We start from the raw sequence: 19,096 nt of genomic DNA on the forward strand, positions 1-19,096 counted from the left end.
AGAGAGATCCTCCATGGCTTCCACTAACTACATCTTTATCCTCCTGACCTACTAATAAAATGATTACTCTATCTGACAAAGTACGGAAACTACCTTAAATTAACCCAACTGCCTTCATATACTTATTTTATATTAATAGAAGAGTTATATAATGTCATTCTTATATATATATATATATATAAATATAAATATATATATATATATATATATACAAACACACACACATTTCTTTACATTCTTTTCTTTCTCCTTTTTACAATTTCTACAATATCTTCCTTCCAAATTGTACAAGAAAACTATGTATTTCTTCCTTCCTTTTTCTTGCCCCCATTTTCCCTTTGCATTTTCATAGTTTCATACAGTGTAACATGCATATCTATATATATTTATATTTATTTTTTGTAAAATTTACCTTTATGTATTGTACTTCATGCTTATTAATCTGGTCCTATTTCTTGTTTTCATACTTTATGAAATTTATTGAATTGCTGTTCTCCTTGGTCTGAATAAACTCTAACTAAAAAAAATATATAGTGAGACAAAAGTTGGTTAGGGGAAGCTGAAATAGAGAGTTGTAAGAGAAAATGAGGCAGAGAGTAGCGAGGATAAGAGCGGTCTGAAAAGGAGGGGAGGTGTAAAGTGATGGAGCGAGAAATAGAGAGCTGAGGTAAGGAAAAAGATGAGGTTGAGAGAGAAATGAAATAGATGGGAGAGACCCAAAGCAGTGAGAGGGAAAAATGTTAGTGAGGTTCAGAAAGAGGGGTGAGGTAGCCAGAAAGTTGAGGTTCAGTGAGAAGTTAGAGAAGTAGAAATGTAAATATAGTCAAAGAGTATGAAACTGGGAAGTGAGGTTGTGAAAGAGAAACGGGGTAGAGGGTGGTCTATTGAGAAAAAGAGAGAGAGATGAGGAAAGCATAGACCAGGCAGTGAGAGCTGAAATAAATGGGGGCAGGCATTGAGATGAACAGATAGACAGAGTGAGCGAGGTAAATTAGAGAATGTTGTCAGGTTGAAGAGATGAAGTAATGAGAGACATGAGACAGAAATGTTTGTTTTTATTTAAATTGTCACAGACTGCCTGAGAGCGCAGAGTGCAATTTATTTTGGTTGGTCAGTCAAAGTAAACACACTAAACTTTGTTGAAAAGCATATCCAGCTGATAAATAAAGAAATAATATGGTTTTATGTTCATAGTTCTTAATTATCTTATCACATGTACACATTTTATGCACAGTGCTATTATGCCATTACTGCAGGATTTCTAACAGTCCTGATCACTTTACCAGGGGGCCCTTTGGAAGGTGGGAGCCCCAGGCAATTGCTCACTTCTCCCATCTTTTAGAACTGCTCTGTGGGATCTGATGTGGTCTCTGGTTGTCGGCAGGCCTTTGGCACAGCCGGATTACAAAGTTGTCTCTAGGCAGAAGGTGAAATTACAGCACATTAAGCCCTCTCCTGTGAAGCCTGCAGTACCTTTACCGGAAGGACTTCTAGGAAACTGTTAAGGTTGCAGCAGAGAGAGCTGCATAGGACTGAGCAGAAAAAGACCAGATTGGCAGCAATAAGTCTGCAGACAAGCGGGGCTGCGTCAGGTGGAGACAAAAGCAGATGGTTTGATTAAAAGGGGAGATTTAAGACTCTGCCTGATCCTAAAGAGAGAGAAGTAGGAATGAGGAAAATAAAACATAGGGCCAGATCTAGAGTCTGCTTGGCAGATCATCGCTCCTCTGTAATAGCAAAACTGTTCTGTCTGTCAGGTCAATAGTTAAATGTCTGCATATTAATGTTTGGACTGAAGGAGCACTTCCATCATGATGGAGGAAGAACAGTCCTCTTTTTTCAGTTACCATGTACTCCATCGATAGGCAGCCCTCTGTCAGAATTAGTATGGTGGACATGTATCTGCCATATTTTGAGTTGTCTGCTGTCTGAGTGAGAAAAAGGGACCCTTGCAAAATAGTACAGCAGTGGCGGATGGGTTTTCCAACAGCAGACACATTAAACAACATTGACATGTCACACCTGTTCTAGATAGTTCTGATGGTAGATGAGAAAATCAGGGTTGAGAAACAATTGTTTGAAGTGGAGGTCCAAACAACATCCATGAGCCTGAGAAGGGAAATGTGGGCCAGAATGGATATCCACAAGCGGTGGAATTCTTTGCAGAGAGTCTCACATCCCTCTATTTCAGAACACACCAAGAGGACTTGGCAACTGAAGGTGATTCTCCCAAACCTCGCAACTCATGCCCTGGGAGGAGAAGGTATTGTTCATAATCAACATTGAAGGCATTGTGGGATTTCCAGGCAGAGACTAGTAAGTACAAAAACTAGCTCTCTCTCACTAACAAATTCACTCTCTGCATTCGAGTACCCCAAGCTCTCATGCAAACCTAGCACTAATGCCAACCTATTCAGACAAGTATGTTGCCTGATATCTTTCACAACTCATTACATTCCAAATGTGGTCACTATGTACAATTTGCTCTCTCTTTCACACCATTCCCCTTAATACAACCCAAGTCAAATATCTGTAACATCACATTTTGACCGCAACTCACACCCTCACTCATTTAATGGCAACAAGATACCTGCCCCACTTACTGTGAGGTGGATTATATTCAGGGAGCACATATTAGCTCTCAAGAGTCGCTGCAATTAAAAATAGCTAGTATTACCAGAAAATCCATGTCACTGGGACTAAAGTGTTCCAGGTCAGTTTTTTTTACCATATCACAGAATTCTGGCCTTTTTGAATTTTATTTAGCCTATTGAAAACATGCGTTTAATGATACATAATACAAAAAGCAAGAAATTAAAAAGTTGTGTCACAGTAACATGGATCCATCTTGTCAACTAAATAACAAACAACTGTAGCACTTGAAAAGTGCAAAGACTCCTCAGTTTAAAATAAAAAATAACCTCCACCCATCTCCTCATTTACACTGTACTGGAAATAGAGTGATGTATATGTAATTCCCTACAGGAAATGTAAGGTGGCTGTGCCTGCTGACCCTAGTGGTAGATCTGTGTCACTCAGTTGAGGCACACCATACAACAGAATGCAAGTGGAAGTAACACCATGGCCTGGTGATGCCCAGAATTTTGTTGAGAGTCTGTTGTAAAAATACAGCCACATATTCTATGTAAGAACTAAGGGCAGTGCTACACTTACACTGTGTATCTTCCCTCATTGAGCTACCACTACAAATGGGGTGGGTTGAATCTCTGGTTTTCAGCAATCCTAAATGTCTTTAAATCACAACTGCATATTACCTATCTCTTTTCTTAGGTATGGCCTAAAGACAGCTTTTTCAGGTTTGCCACCTCATGTTTTTCAAAGCATATCATACAAATCAACACTCTTTTTCCCTTGGTCTTTTTAAATGTCACTCAAATAATGCTCTCTCCCTTACAGGACAAATAAAAGTCAATTGCTCAGCCCACTTCAGCATTGGATGCCTTCACTGTAAGTCCTTGCATTTCACCCTTGCACATGTATACACCCACCTAAAAAATAGTTCCTCAAGAATAGAACATTTTAGGCAATTGTACTTCCCAGTCAATGCTAGTCCCTATGTATAATAGTAGTAGTAGTCAACTATTTCCATATTGTTCAAGACATTTATTGTAAGTTGTATTGTTGGCTCATAACTACCAACCAGCTTTGGTGTATTTATTTATCCTTTAGAAAAACAAGCAAACAACATTAGAGTAGCATGAGTATATATGAAAATTTCTATTTTACAGCCACAACACCCTCAATTTAGCAATTGATATTTTGAGTGAATGCATCTGATTTGAGAGGTACCTCTAGTAATGATCCGAGGATCTGTAGCTGCTTTGCAGCCCTTTTACTTTTTCCCCATACTCTGGTGTTGCAGTTGCATGTATTCATTGGGTGCATAACCTCAAGGATGTTACAGTCATCCTGGTGTAGTTGTCCAGTTGACATTCTCCATTGGGATGTACATCTTAATTCATAACAAGAAAGGAAATGTCATACAACACATTATTTTGCCACACTTTGTTTTTTGAAAGTTTATGACTAATATGAAGCCACAAATAAAAACAAAAGGTCTCAACAGCATGGAACTCAGTCCAGATCAAATGTTATCTTGCAGAAGTCAATATGTCTGTTTATTGCACTTGTTTGAGCAAGAGTTCAATGTAGATGCAAAGCAGAGGTGTATGTATTCTCAATATATCAACATTGTGTACCTTTTGCCAAATTTGCTCTGTAAGTATGCATCTAGGAAGAGCTATTACACCACTGCATTCTTCTGTGAGAACCTCTGTTGGCAGTAAAGCACATTTGCAGCTTTTCATCTCCATTGTAATTTTTGGTGAAGACCTCTGTTAATAGCAGGATGGAACAAGTTTTCCATCTAAATTGTACTCTTTTGGGAGGACCTCTGGTGGTTAGTGTAGCACAACAGCAGCATTCCATCTCCATCTCAATTGTACTCTTCTGTGAGGACCTCTGCAGGTGTAGTAGCACAGCTGCAGTATTCTATCTATATTGCACTCTTCTGAAATGATCTCTGTTGGTAGCATAGTGCAACAGCAACTTTCCATTTCCATTGTACTCTTCTATGAAGACATTTGTTTGTAGTAGAGTGCAACAGGCCTTCCATCTACATTGCACACTTCTTCTTTTGTGTTCCTAACAGTCCTCATAACCTTGGACCTTTACCCTCTTAACACACTACTCCTGACATGGGCCAGTTGTATTTACCTTCTTTTGTCTGGCCCATCGATCCACCCTGTTGTCGGACATTCAGATTTGGCTACCAGGGTAAATACCCATGACCCTTTTATGGTGTAATCATCAGAGAGTTTCCCTCACAATATTCCTTAGTTTCCTGAACCAGAACTTATCCAACACAAGACTGGTAACTAGGAAAATGTAATTCTCTTTTTTTTAAAACATGCTCTGTCAAACCTGATAGTCCCCTCCAATCAAATGCAGCCACTTTTTGGCCATGGGGGGATTATTATCCATACCCATGAATATAAGTACATGTACTTGAACCAATGTGCACAATTCACAGACTACAATTATCAGTATCATTGTTCTCAGTTTCTTTACATTCAATCGATTTCACGTAAATAAATTATACAAAACAATGTATCAGTTTGTATTTATATTAACTCACAGATAAATATTACACAATGCACATTCAAAATTATACATATGTCAGGTTTAGCATATAGGAATGCTTGCTTGCAACGTACAAAGATTCACATTCTTCTTGCCCGCCCAATGCATTTCGGTACCTGTGTCCCTTCGTCAGGGGCCAATCTATAAAAATACACATTAGCAATGTACAGGGTAGTATTATTATTCCAGTGCTATACTGGAACTATAATGTTCTAGTGTGATAAAGTGGAAACTGCTGTGCTTTATCAAATAGGTGGTCGTGCTCATGCTGAAAAAGATATATTCCAATCTATGGCTACACCTTCATGCAAAATTCACCACATGTACAACTTATTTGCTGGTGGTGTGACCAACATTTAAAACAACATTTGAAAATTCTGCTGTGATTTATTGTGCAAAATCTTGTCACCTGTAGTATTATACTGTTCAGAAATAAAACTTACTCGGTAACACCTTCTCTAATGTCAAAATTCCACTGAGTAACATTCTTAAGAATCTCTGTGTCAAATTACAATGCCTGATTATAATCCAATCCTGCACCATTTTCTATTAATAACTCCTAAGTGTGACGGGAACTGACCTGCTCCACAAACCTTCATGGGCATCATGGAACAGAAAATACGACTGATGCTGTTCTCAGCCAAACTAAAAGAGGTACTGAGTCGTCATCTTAGAACCATGCAACACAAATCGAACATACTTATCTGGGAAAAATACGATTTCTCTATGTGAATATGAAAGGATCTCCACCAATAAAAGGATTAAAACAAAGAAACCTAGAAACTTAAAGAACACACCGTTACAAAAGCTTTTACTTTGATCCGTGGGAATCCTAAGGTACCTCGGCTATACCGGATCGATGCAAATATCAATGATGAGTGCTAGTCCACGACCAATCAGCTGAACACACAAAAGGGGGTTTATCCAATGATCTAGCTTAACTAGAACCACTGAGATTCCGCTGAAAACTACGAAGTAGGTGCTAAAACGCACAAAACTAACTGAGGAAAAAAAATCATCATGTATGGACAGTACCCAAGTGTGCATGCAATGTGTATACTGAATCTGAAACATGTTGACCTCTTTTCACTTAATCTAGGATGCAGCTGGTCTATTATAACTAGTTTTTACGCATCTGACACTTTCTTTTAACTGTGTCCAGTTTTCCACCATTAAAATCGTTTCTGGATAAAATTGTGACATCTTTTTAAACTTCCCTTTTGACACTACCACCACTTCTTGCACTGTCTCCCCAAAAAACCCAGCTCCGCTGTAGTTTAGGCGTCGCAGCACACCAGAGAGGTATTCGGCCTCTCTGGTGGCAACCCAATGATGAAGCATGTCACCAACTAGGTTGGTAAGTTGGGTTCTTTTTAAAACACAGTGAGCACCTTTTTTATGCTAGTTCATTCTGAATTCAGGATTCACTCTTCTGTTGTTTGATTCTGATATTTTAATTTAGCAGCTAAAATGGAAATCAGAGTGCATACCCTTGGTGAGTGCATTGAGATTGATTGTTCCACATAGCTAAAAGTTTTTATTCATGGCCATCCATTAATTGGAATTAATTATTACATCCTCTTTTCGCCCATCCAACTATCATTCTATCATTGAGCCAGGAAGCCGTGTCTCCAATCTCCATTCATCGATTCAATGATTGGACATTGTTCTATAATGAAACTTGCATCGTAAAAGACACCATATTTTTATATTGTTTTTAACTTTCTTGAGGGGAGTATACTCCTGAGCCCAGTTACAGTGCTCAGGCTTGCTTCCTGTACTCGCTTTGTGCAGTATGTAGACTGGTCTGACTAAATTTGCCAGGGCTTGTGTTGAACCTAATGATGAAGCATGTCACCAACTAGGTTGGTGAGTGAGGGTTCTTTTTAAAACACAGTGAGGACCTTTTTTATGCTAGTTCATTCTGAATTCAGGATTCACTCTTCTGTTGTTTGATTCATATAATCCAGGGGGATTAAGAGTGCCTCCAGTAGCTTCCCTCCCTCTCTTGTTGTTGATTTATATACTGAATCTGTGCAAGTTTGTCCCAAATCAAGTCTTAATGTGTGTAAGATAATAGACTGTAATGTAGGAATACTAAAACACACACTCCAGCCAAAAGGTTCTTGTCAAACTCCAGTTTCACACAAAATGTTCGACGCTTTTGGTTAAACAAAACATTCAAAAAGTGAACTTCAACCGTAAGAAGAGACAAAACCTCTTTTGGAAAGAAATACTCTGAAGACGTTATCCATCAATCCCAACATAACTTTCCAAAATGCTTATAAAGGCGGTGCACTGGTTGTAATGGACACTGTGTTTTATTGATAAAATCACCAAGATTTAGATCTCCCTGGACGATCACCGCACTCCCCCCTACAGAAGCTCACCTCCAGGGACTGAAGATATCACCCCCAAGCACCCCCCAAACAATTGGAAATCCTTCAACCCCATCTTTGAAGCAGAGATCGTCAAAATGATTTCCTGCTCCAAACCCTCAACTGGCCAAAAAGCTCAAACTCACCCTAGCCCTGCTCTAGACTAAGATTATAAATAGCTCCCTGAGAACCGGAGTAATGCCTGATTGTCTCAAAATCTGCCAAGTCACACCATTGCTAAAACAAAAACAAACTCTGACACAAACAATCTTAATACTTCAGACCTGTCTCAAATCTCCCTCTCCTAGCTAAACTCCTGGAAAGATGTGTTCTCCTCCATTTTACTCAACACACGGACAGCACCAACCTTCTAGACCCTCACCAATTGGGTTTCAGAAAAGGTTGCAGCACAGAGACAGCTATCCTGAATGTCATAGATGACATCCACAAATCACTCAATACGGATCAATGCTGTCTACTCATACTCCTGGACCTCTCGGCGGCCTCCGACACGGTTGACCACAAACTACTCATTAAGGTACTTCAAGAAAGGGTAGGAGCGAAAGAGGTGGACTTACAGTGGTTCACCTCCTTTCTACAGAACCGCACCCAAGAATAAAAATCAAAAACTTCACATCTGACCTACTCCCCGTCAGTAGGGATGTCCCCCAAGGATCAGTTCTCTCCCCGCAACTTTTCAACATCTACATGGAACCCCTCACCACCATACTCAAAATAAACAACATTCCCTTCCACCTATTTGCGGACGATATCCAGATCTATCTCAAAACCTCCTCCATTGATGAAATTCAGAGACTAAACAATACTCTAGAAGAAGTCCAACACTGGCTTTCACTCAACCACCTGAAATTTATCCAAGACAAGACAGAAAACCTCCTCATTTCCAACAAGGAGCAGAACCCCCAAATCACAGAATGGCTAAAAGCTATTGATGCTCTCAACTGCAATCTCACGATGGCCGATTCTGTAAAATCGCTGGGAATCACTCTGGACCCAAAACTAGACATGGCCAAACACATCAAGAAACACCGCAAAGAGTGCCTTCCTCAACCTCAAACTACTCAACAAAATAAAATCCTTAATCCCTCTCAATGACCTCAAACAAGCTACTCAATCCCTCGTGTTGTCCAGACTAGACTACCGGAATGCAACCCTTACAGGAACAGCAAAATTTCACTTAGCCCCCCTCAGATCAACTCTTAATGCAGCAGCCAGAATGGTCACCGGAGTAAAGAAATATGAACACATCTCGCCCTCACTCAGAGAGCTAAAATGGCTCCCAATCGAAATGCGTGCCAACTTCAGAACTGCCTGTCTGACACACAAAGCTCTGCACACTGGAAAACTCGCCTACCTGGCCTCCAAACTCAAGAAGGCCGGTCAGACAAGGAGCCTCAGGAGTATCAAAACTCTACTTCTCATCCCTCCAAATGCCCGCAAACAAAAAAACCTCATATCGATCCTTCTCAGGAAATGCACCCAGAATCTGGAACTCCATCCCAGTCCATATCAGGACTACCCCCTTCTTTTTAAAAATCAAAAGGCAACTCAAAGACCTCTTCCTCGATAGATATCTTCTGAATGGATAGCTGCCGACCAAACGCAGAATCTTGCCCATTGCAGCACACAACCACTTTGACATTAAGACTTCTAACTCACCCACCTCCCGACTCGTTCCTTTGTCCCCCCCTCCCTGAATGGGTCTCATCACGAGTCAATGTGTATACTACTGTTATGTTGTGTGATTTCCTCGCTACTAATGTTGTAAAGTGCTCCGATACCTTCGGGTCTGGCCAGCGCTATATAAAACTCTTAAATTAATTAATAAAGAAATAAATATTGAACTAAAGTCCAAGAACATGTATCTGATATATCTATATACCTGGCGCTAGAACAAGATCCGACTTACATATTGATCCAAATGCTCAATACGATTCTTGGAAAAGCATTGGAGATGGGATGGATTACTACCACCACCGAAGCATTTTTGACATTTTGTAACCCAAGTAGCCAACATCTTTATATGCTTCCAAAAATTCACAAAAATATCCAGGATCCTTCTTTCCGTCCAACTGTGACAGGATGTGGTACATTATTTTAATCACTTGGCAAATATTTAGATTTCTTTTCACAACCGTTCATTCAAGGATGAACATCGTACATAAAAGACACCACAGATTTTTTATTGAAGTTACAACAGTTGACAAACAGTCAAGAAGTTGGTTTTATTTTATTCACAATTGATGTGTAATCACTATACACATCAATACCTCATCAAGAAGGGATGGAAGCTGTAGAGTGGGCATTATTACAGCAACCCAAAATAAGAGCGGATATAATATTTGTACTAGAGGTCCTGCACTTCTGTCTACTCCACAGCTATATTCAGTGGGAGGAGAGGTTTTACCTACAACTTACAGGTACATCAATAGGTTTTGCGGTAGCACCGGCCAATGCGAACGCCTTTATGGCTAAATTCGAAGATGACCATTTATTCAAGGATCTAGAGTGTAAAGACAACTTGAGACTATATTGTAGATTTATAGATGATATTTTCCTTCTTTGGACTGACTCCAAAGAGAAAATGAAATGGAAGATAAGGCAGTTGAACAAATATGACACATAAATTCAGTTTACTCATGTGATAAAGAATAGTAAGATCTCTTTCTTGGATGTACCTATCAGCAAGACAGAATCAGGTCTGATGACTCAAGTACACAGTAAACCCACAGATAGAAACAATTCTCTTTGATACACAATTTTCATACACCCACTCTAATTCAAAATTTACCTTATTCGCAATTCCTGAGAATGAAACACATTTGCTCAGAGCCAAAGATCTTTGATGAACATGCTAAAGCACAAAAACAGAAATATATGGTAAGGGGATATCCCACAGACATAGTTGAACATGCCATACAAAGGACAACCCAAGAGGATCGAAAACATTGACTGAGCAAAAAAACAAAAATCCAGGCACAACGTCAAGTGTTTGTTTCTAAATATTCACCTAGCTCGGGAATACTCAAAAGAATCATTTATGCGAGATGGGATCTTCTACAGAATGAACCGGACTTTGAGACAAATTTAAACATAAACCATTACACGCATATACAAGATCGAAAAACCTGATGAAATCCACTAAAGTCAAAACAGCACAACAACAAGGAACTAGGAGATGTCAAAACTGCATACACTGCAATAATGTCATCACTGGGACGTATCCTTCATCCTAGGACAGGTGAAAAGATTGAATTAACACACACGACTGATTGCAATTCAAAAAACCTGATCTGCTGCATTAAGTGTCCGTGCAGACTACTATACATTGGAAAGATAGAAAGGAAGATGAAAATACGAATATCCGAGCATAAGAGCACCATTTGCACTCAGAACACAACATCCAGCTTGGCAGAACATTGGTCCACTGCCAATCACACCATCTCACAGTTACGTTTTCAGATAGTTGAAATCCTAACACCTGGTAAGAACTTAACCAGATCCTTATTACAGAGGGAAATTTACTGAATTAAAAGATTAGACACTCAAGTCCCGATGGATTTAAATGAAAAGGTGGATGTGAGCTGCTTCTTGTAAATTTTGTGATCACAACGGTCTAACGATACACTGAATAATGGTTTTAGTGTCATAGACTTGATGGGTAATAACGTGTTTACAAACATATCTTATGTTTACACTGCATGTACACTTAGGCACTATTTTTACATTATTTCATGTTTTGATATTTTTCTCTTCAGTTAGTCACAAGTGTGTTTCAGTATTCCTACATTGCAGTCTCTTTATTATCTTACACATGTTAAGATTTGATTTGGGACAAACTTGCACAGATTGAGTGTACACATTGCATGCACACTTTGGTACTGTCCATACATTATGATATTTTTTCCTCAGTTGGTTTTGTTCCTGTTTTAGCACCTATTTAGTTTTCAGCGGAATCTCAGTGGTTTTAGTTAAACTCCCTCATTGGATAACCCCCCTTTTGGGTGTTCAGCGGATTGGTCTTGGACTAGCACTCATCATTGATATTTGCATCAAACCAGTATAGCCGAGGTACCTTAGGATTCCCAGGGATCAAAGTAAAAGGTTTTGTAATGGTGTGTCCTAATCCTTTTATTGCTGGAGATCCTTTCATATCCACATAGAAAAATCATATTTTTCCCAGATTAGTGCATTCGAATTATGTTGCATAGTTCTAAGATGGCCACAGTATTTTTTGCACTAGCACCGTGGTTACGTGATAGTCCGCTTTTTAGGTCCACTTCTGTTTCTACTTTTTATATCAGTGAGATGTTTGAGGTAACAGAATAGGCTTTGGTATCTGCAGCTTTTTTAGATTTGTATTCAGCTAAATTACGAATTGACATTCAGCTAAACTTCAGGTGAGAGAAGGATGAGGACTGGATTATCTGAGTAGAAGTATTGGGCCAATTTAACGCACGCATTCCTATAGACGAATCGGTACCTCTATTAGTTTAGCAAATATAGGGGGTCGTCGTATTTTCTATTCCATGGTGCCCATGAAGATTTGTTGAGCAGGTCAGTTCCCTTCACACTTAAGAGTTATTCACAGAAAATGGTGCAGTATTGGATTATAATTAGTCATTGTATTTTGACACAGAGACTCTTGGGAACGTTGCTCAGTGGAATTTTGACGTTAGAGAAGTACGTTTTATTTTGGAACAGTATAATATCACGGGTGACAAGGCTTTGCACAATAAATCACAGCAGAATTTTCCCAAATGTTTTTTTAAATGTTGGGCACGCCACCAGCAAATAAGTTGTACAGGTGGTGAATTTTGCATGAAGGTGTGCCGCAGATTGGAATATAACTTTTTCAGCATGAGCACGACCACCTATTTGCTAAAGCATGGCAGTTTCCACCTTATCACACTATAACATTATAGTTCCAGTATAAAACAGGAATAATAATACTACCCTGTACGTTGCTATTGTGTATTGTTACAGATTTTCCCCTGACGAAGGGACACAGGTCCCAAAATGCATTGGGCAGGCAAGAAGAATGTGAATCTTTGTACGTTGTAAGCAAGAATTCCTATATTCTAAACCCGAAATAAGTATAATTTTGAATGTGTATTGTGTAATATTCATATGTGAGTTAATATGAATACAATTTGATACATTGTTTTGTATAACTTATTTACATGAAATTAATTGAATGTAAAGAAACTGAGAACAATCATACTGACAATTGTCATCTCTGAATTGTGCACATTGGTTCAAGTACATGTACTTGTGTTCATGAGTCAGATTACCTAGAAGCATATGAGACAGTATGCCTCCCAGTGTAGCACACCAAGGTTGATTGGATTACTTTGTTAATTGAGGTACATAGATGAGTGCACTACACAACCTTTTCAGGGATTATTATCCACCCATCTTCTACATATCAAATGCGTGAGCAACATAAAATATAGGAACCGTTTTTTATGTTCTCATTCTTGTTCTTTAATATCTCCTGTTCCAACACCAAACAAAATAAAGTTGGGGCTTACCTTAGAGTTTAATCCTGTAATCATTCTTATTAACCTATTTACGTCATCCAGAATGGCTTAAAAACTGGATATGAAACAAACATATGTATATCGCCACGTCTGGGTCACCACACTTTTTACAGGAGTTTTTACTTGATTTTGCCACTGTTGCCATTTTCTGAGGAGTCCTGTAGGCCGTATGTAGAGTAAAAAGATGGTTTCTTTTAAGGGAAAGCAGGACTGGCAATGACATATAGAAGCTCAAAGGATACTTGCCAAATATTCTCCAGCTTTCCATCTAGCAAGCATCCGCTCCACTTCTGATAGGGTGGAGGTTTCCTATATCCTCTGTGTCGCACAGTAGTTGACACCATTTCACCAATTCCTTTCCATATGGACCAGACTCGTGTAAGACTCTCTCCAGTGTCGAGTCCTCCCACCTCTTCTTTGTTTTAATGCCCCCACACAGGAACTGAGTTGCAAATATTTGAATCTGGATAGACTCCTTGCTGTTTTACAATACGTCTACTCCTAGGGTCTCAGCTCACCATCAGCAATCAGATCACCCCATCTTGTATCTAGCTGCTTTGTAAGGTCAACTTAGGGTGTCCTTTAGACACTCAGGAGACCCTGGGGATACCTAAATCGGAGCCAAAGCAGAATAATCAAGGATTTCCCACATAAACCTTATTGTATAACATACATTTATAGCTGTCATAAAATCCTTTAGCCTGACCATCTTGAAATATGTAGGTGGGACAAATTTATACAAGAATCCACCTGAGCAGTTCATAATATTTGTCCTTGCCACATTTCTTTGACATCTCAAGCAATAATCTGAAGTTTTTCAATTGATAGGCCCAACAATACAATTTACAGCCCAGTAACCCTATACCTCTCTTGTTATATTCCAGATAGGTATCATAACATAGGCTCCGGTAATCTCATTACCCGCCACCTATATTTTCTCCCTACATTACACTAGTCACGGTTTACAGGGACTAACCTTTTACCTAGATATTACACTGCAGTCAAAACGCGGGTTTTCCCTAGTTCGAAATCTCATAAACACTATGTACAAAGTTCATGCCCAACGTCATCCTTAGGCCGACACAGTAATACAGCAAGGTCAGAACCGTGGGGAGACCTATGGGTATATATACATCACCTCTTGCTACGATAAGACGAAGGAGACCGAAACTTCCCGGCCAACACACTGACCAGAGACACTGAGGTTCCTGCATGCAGACACTCCAGCTCGAAGTGGTCTAACATCCCTCACGGGGTGTCCAACTCGAGATCAGGATAGGGACCCACAGTCTCTCACTTCAGGTAATGGGGTTGACTAAATCATAGAGGGATTCGTGGCTTAACGCCTGCATACATGATAGGTACACTTAGGTACTTCTAGTTAGGGAGGCATCGTAGGAGTACACATCTTTTATCATATGTCTTATATATTTATATGTATTCATGACTGTAGTAAGATGGTAGAGCTATACCATTCATTTACCTTTATCGTACTGCTAATCATTTATATCTTATACTGCCTAATGGTTGTTGCAGCTCATCTATTCTACACCAGAATAACAACTGTTCAATAAATTCCTATTGAAAATGCCCAGCCTGTTTATTCTGTGTATTTCTCTGGGACAGACTGAGTGAACATAAGTGACTGAGCAAAAAGTATTATATTGTTTTCACCATCCTGAGGGATCAGGGTTGTCATGTTTGATGGTTGCCAGGAACTATTCTCTCCTTGGTAAGAGGAGATTCTAGTGGGACTGTGAGCTAGTTGGTACAAGAAGGCCAGCGTACCAGGTGGGGGTGATCAGAGTTCGTCTGACACCAGTCCTACAGTGTATGTTGTCTCAATGCGCAGATCCTGTATACTTTTTATAAGAACTACACCACACCCTTCTCTAACCTCTGTCTCTACTTTTCCCATGGTATTCTTACCCCTTTGCATGCCCAAATAAAGGCATTTATATCCCTCTGAATTTTCTTAAGCACTATTTGGTCAAATATTATGGGGACATATTTAAATAAGAAAAAATACTTGGGCATCAGTCACATTTTCACAGGGTTCACTCTCACATATATGGTCAATGGGTGGTTCTGCATTTCTTTAAGTCCCTTTTAACATCATAGCCTACTCGAGACAGGTTTCTCTTAGTCACAAATTCCAGATTCTGATAGATAACCATTTCCAAGTATCTAATTTGTGTACATAGTGGGCCATCAATATTCTTAATATTCCAATACATTATCTCTGTCTTCTCTTGATTGACCAAGTGTCCTGATAAACTTCCCTGCTAGCTGTAAAAAGATGTAAATTGCTGATTTTCGTTCACTAGTGGAAATTATCAGATCATCCGCATACAGAGCAATCTTCCTCCTATACCTGCCACATCAATTGGCTTACGTCCTTTCTCCACCCTAAGTGCTTGAGCCAAAGCCTCAATAAAAAGGTCAAAACGATTGGGGGACAGAGGGCAACCCTGCCTTGTACCCCTCCCAATCTCTACTCTCTCTGTAAGTGAATTATTAACCAAGATTTTGACCAATGGTTTCTGATACTAAGCCCTAACTGCCTGAATAAACTCAAGCAGGAGGCCAGAGTTCTTCAGAAAAGAACATAAAAACTCCAAATTAACCTGGTCAAATGCTTAGCCTGCACCCAAGTTATCAGGGCTAATGGAGCCTGCAACATGTAGGCCAAATCGATCTCTTCTATTATTTGATGGACTCGTGAGCTCAATTATCTGCCTGGTATAAACCCCTGCTGATTGCCCCACACCAATTTCCCCACCACAACAGCAAGTCTTCTGGCCAGAATTGAAGCACAAATGTTATAGTCACTATTCAACAAAGAACTTGGTTGGTAAGGCTCTCATGAGGGGGTTTATTAGGCTTATGGATAACTACAATTGTTGTCTCTCCCCACAAGCTTGGTGGATCCATTCCCTTACACAGTATACAGCTGAATAGCTCCAGTCTCATGGGTATTATTTCATAAACTAAGTTTTGTATAATTTCCCTGGCAACCCATCAGGGTCTGTTGCTTTCCCCTTTTTTATTCCAGCTATGGCTGCACTGATCTCCTCTTCTGAGATTTCCCGTACAAAATCAATCCACTCTAGACAGTCTAATTTCAGTAGAGACAATGAATCTAGCCAAGCTTCTTATTCCTGCTTAGTCACTCCTCTCTGTTCAACATATAGTTTTTGAAAAAAACACCAAAAGTGTTTGCCTGTCTCAGCATTTCCAGAACACATATCCCTCGAGACATCCTGGCACTAGGCTATGTTATTCCTCATGTTTGCCTGCTAACATTCCATACTCAAACCTACCCTGCTTTTTTGCCATATTCAAACTTCTGCAGACTGCTGGCCTACCAGCTCCTATGTGGCTTAACTTTTGCGTAAATCTTTGCCTCTTGTTCACACCTTTCTAGTTCTTCCTGCAGCCTGAGCTCACAGTAGACATTGCAGTATCTACTACCAATCTCTCTATCCTTGCCATTGTATCTACCCAAGCCAGTTCCTCTGCTCGCTCTTCCTTAGAGTATCTCTTAGCCCATTCAGTAATGACTCCATTTACATCTGCTTTATAAGCATCCCATAACATACTTATAGACAAACTGCCTACATTTATTTCAGCCTGCCATTTAAAATCATAACTTTTAAGCTTCACTATTAACATAGGCTTAGCAAGAAGTTTTCTTTATACCGTCCACCTATGAGGTCCATCTTCCTTATTCAGTATTAATTCCAAACTAACCAAGACATGGTCTGAAAGAAAAGATGGAATATACTCGATTCTCTTAACCTAGTGTACCAGGAGACTATCCACTAACCAAAAGTCGATACATGAGCTATGTCCGTATTTTTGCTATGACACTGTGGCAACACCAAGCATATTATAAGTTGTCTCACCGCCATAATTTTCTTGGCGGTGAGCCCACCATGGAAAGGATGGTTGTGGGCACCCTGTTGTCTATGGGAATGCATGCAGGGGTGCACATGTCTCGCTCCAGTGTATTTTTGCATCCCCTGTTCCTCCATTGAAAGAAATGCACAATGTTGCGCATTTCTTTCCGTGCAGGAACGGACTGCGGCTGTCTCACAGCAGTGCATGACTAAGGCACACCTATGTGCCTTAGATACGCACTGCCATGAGCCTGCCGCAGCAGGACCATGCACACAGGATTAAATTGTACTCCAGCAGGTGGTTTGACTATGGGTTTGGTGGTCTTAAAGCCTTTCACTGGTGTGACGGCCCGCTGCAATACCGGCAAACTCGTAAAAAGCCCTTATTTTTCAGAGCCATATTTAATATAAAATCCTTCACAAAGAAGGTACAAAAATTCACCAGGATTTTCTGAGGTCTACTTTTTTGGGGTGAAGCCTATATTGATCCCTATGGACCCTCTGAATATCCTGCTCTGGGTCTTCTAGCATGGGGTCACTTCTTCTCTTGAACACGCTCTCTCTTATCAGACTTATATCGAAAGCCTTTATATCACCTGTCTCTGCAGCTTCTGATAGGTTTATAATCTTAATATTATTCCTCCAGGCTTGATTTTCTATTCTCTCCCAAGCCTCTTGGGGGCTTTTGTCCCCGTGCTTTAGGAGAAACAACTCTTTAGTATTTGCCTCCACCACCTTATTAGTACTAATGGCTTGCTTTTCCAATATTGAAGCTCTTTCATGCAACTCATCTAATTTGTCACTAAGGTTTTGACATTTATCACAAATATCTTTTTGGTTGATCTCTGAAATTGCAAAACCGCTTATGATATCCTCCGAAATACTCCTAAACATAACTTCAATGCATCCAGTTGAATCACCCCCTTTTCACTTACCTCTCGCTGCAGTTCTATGTTCTTGGGCATAGTCTCTCCACCCTGACTTGGCGGTCCTGGGCTCCCTCCATCTCCCACAGCTTGAAAAAGAACTGCAAATCTATTCCACAGGCGGAGCAAGCTATATCCATCACCCCCTCTCATCTCACCCTGGGCCTGATTTATTCTGTCAACAATGTTGTTTTCATTTACCAGGCCCGCCTGTTCCCCACACAGGGGTCGAGTCTAGTGCTCTCCGATTGTCATCTTGTCCTCCTCCCACCATATTTTAGCAAGTTTAATAAGGTTCTTAAAGACGGTGTTGTTCTGGGGATGTGGTGGTCCGCTGTTGTCGCAATGTTTCTTTTTGTAGTGGGGGATGCGTGAAGTCTGCCCGCCTTTCTTACAATTTCTTTATTCACCACTGACTTAGGTCGACTACCCCTAATGCATGACACACTTACAAGTTTTGTACGTTCTAAAATCTGTCAGCAGCCCACCTGACCTTAACTGTTATCTGTTTACCCTTCTTTTGGCATGTTTGGGTAACACCCCTTTCCTTAGCACCATAACCTCTAAATGCACCCTAACTCCTGCCCCTAGGGCCAACTTTTAAGAAGAAGTTGGGAACTGTACCAACTGCTCACTCTCCTCTGCTTTTCCTAAATATCTTTGGCCCAGGAACGCCAAATTAGGGCAGAATTTAGGGCAAGTCTTACCTCTGATATTCCTAAACACGGGTCCTACACCATCTTGCTCTCCTAATTGCAAGCCGACCTGCTGTAGTAATCTTCCCCGTATCCTCCATTAAATGTGGCCCGTGCCCTCTCCCTACAAAGGATGCTTCCCTTCCCAGTTTGTACTCACACTGCTACTCCTGCAGTGGAAGGAGATGCATCTGCCCACGGCATGGTCCTTTGCCCGGTCCACTGTTGTACAGGACCAACTTGCCTTGTGCTCGGGAGGCTGTGACATGCGAGTCTACCCAGCTATTCGGCCTCTCAAAGAAAAGAGAAGAGGAAGAAACATCCTAAAATGGCCAGCAATACCGTGTCCATCATGAGGATTCTTTAGTGCTCCAAGAAATGCTAGTAAGAGGGACTCCAGCCCTGTCAAACTCCATACCGATGGTGAGGATGTGGTTGGAGCGTCTCGCAGCAGCTCTCACTCGTTTC

The sequence above is a fragment of the Triturus cristatus genome, chromosome 5_1, assembly GCF_964204655.1.
Source record: "Triturus cristatus chromosome 5_1, aTriCri1.1, whole genome shotgun sequence".
Lineage (NCBI taxonomy): Eukaryota > Metazoa > Chordata > Amphibia > Caudata > Salamandridae > Triturus > Triturus cristatus.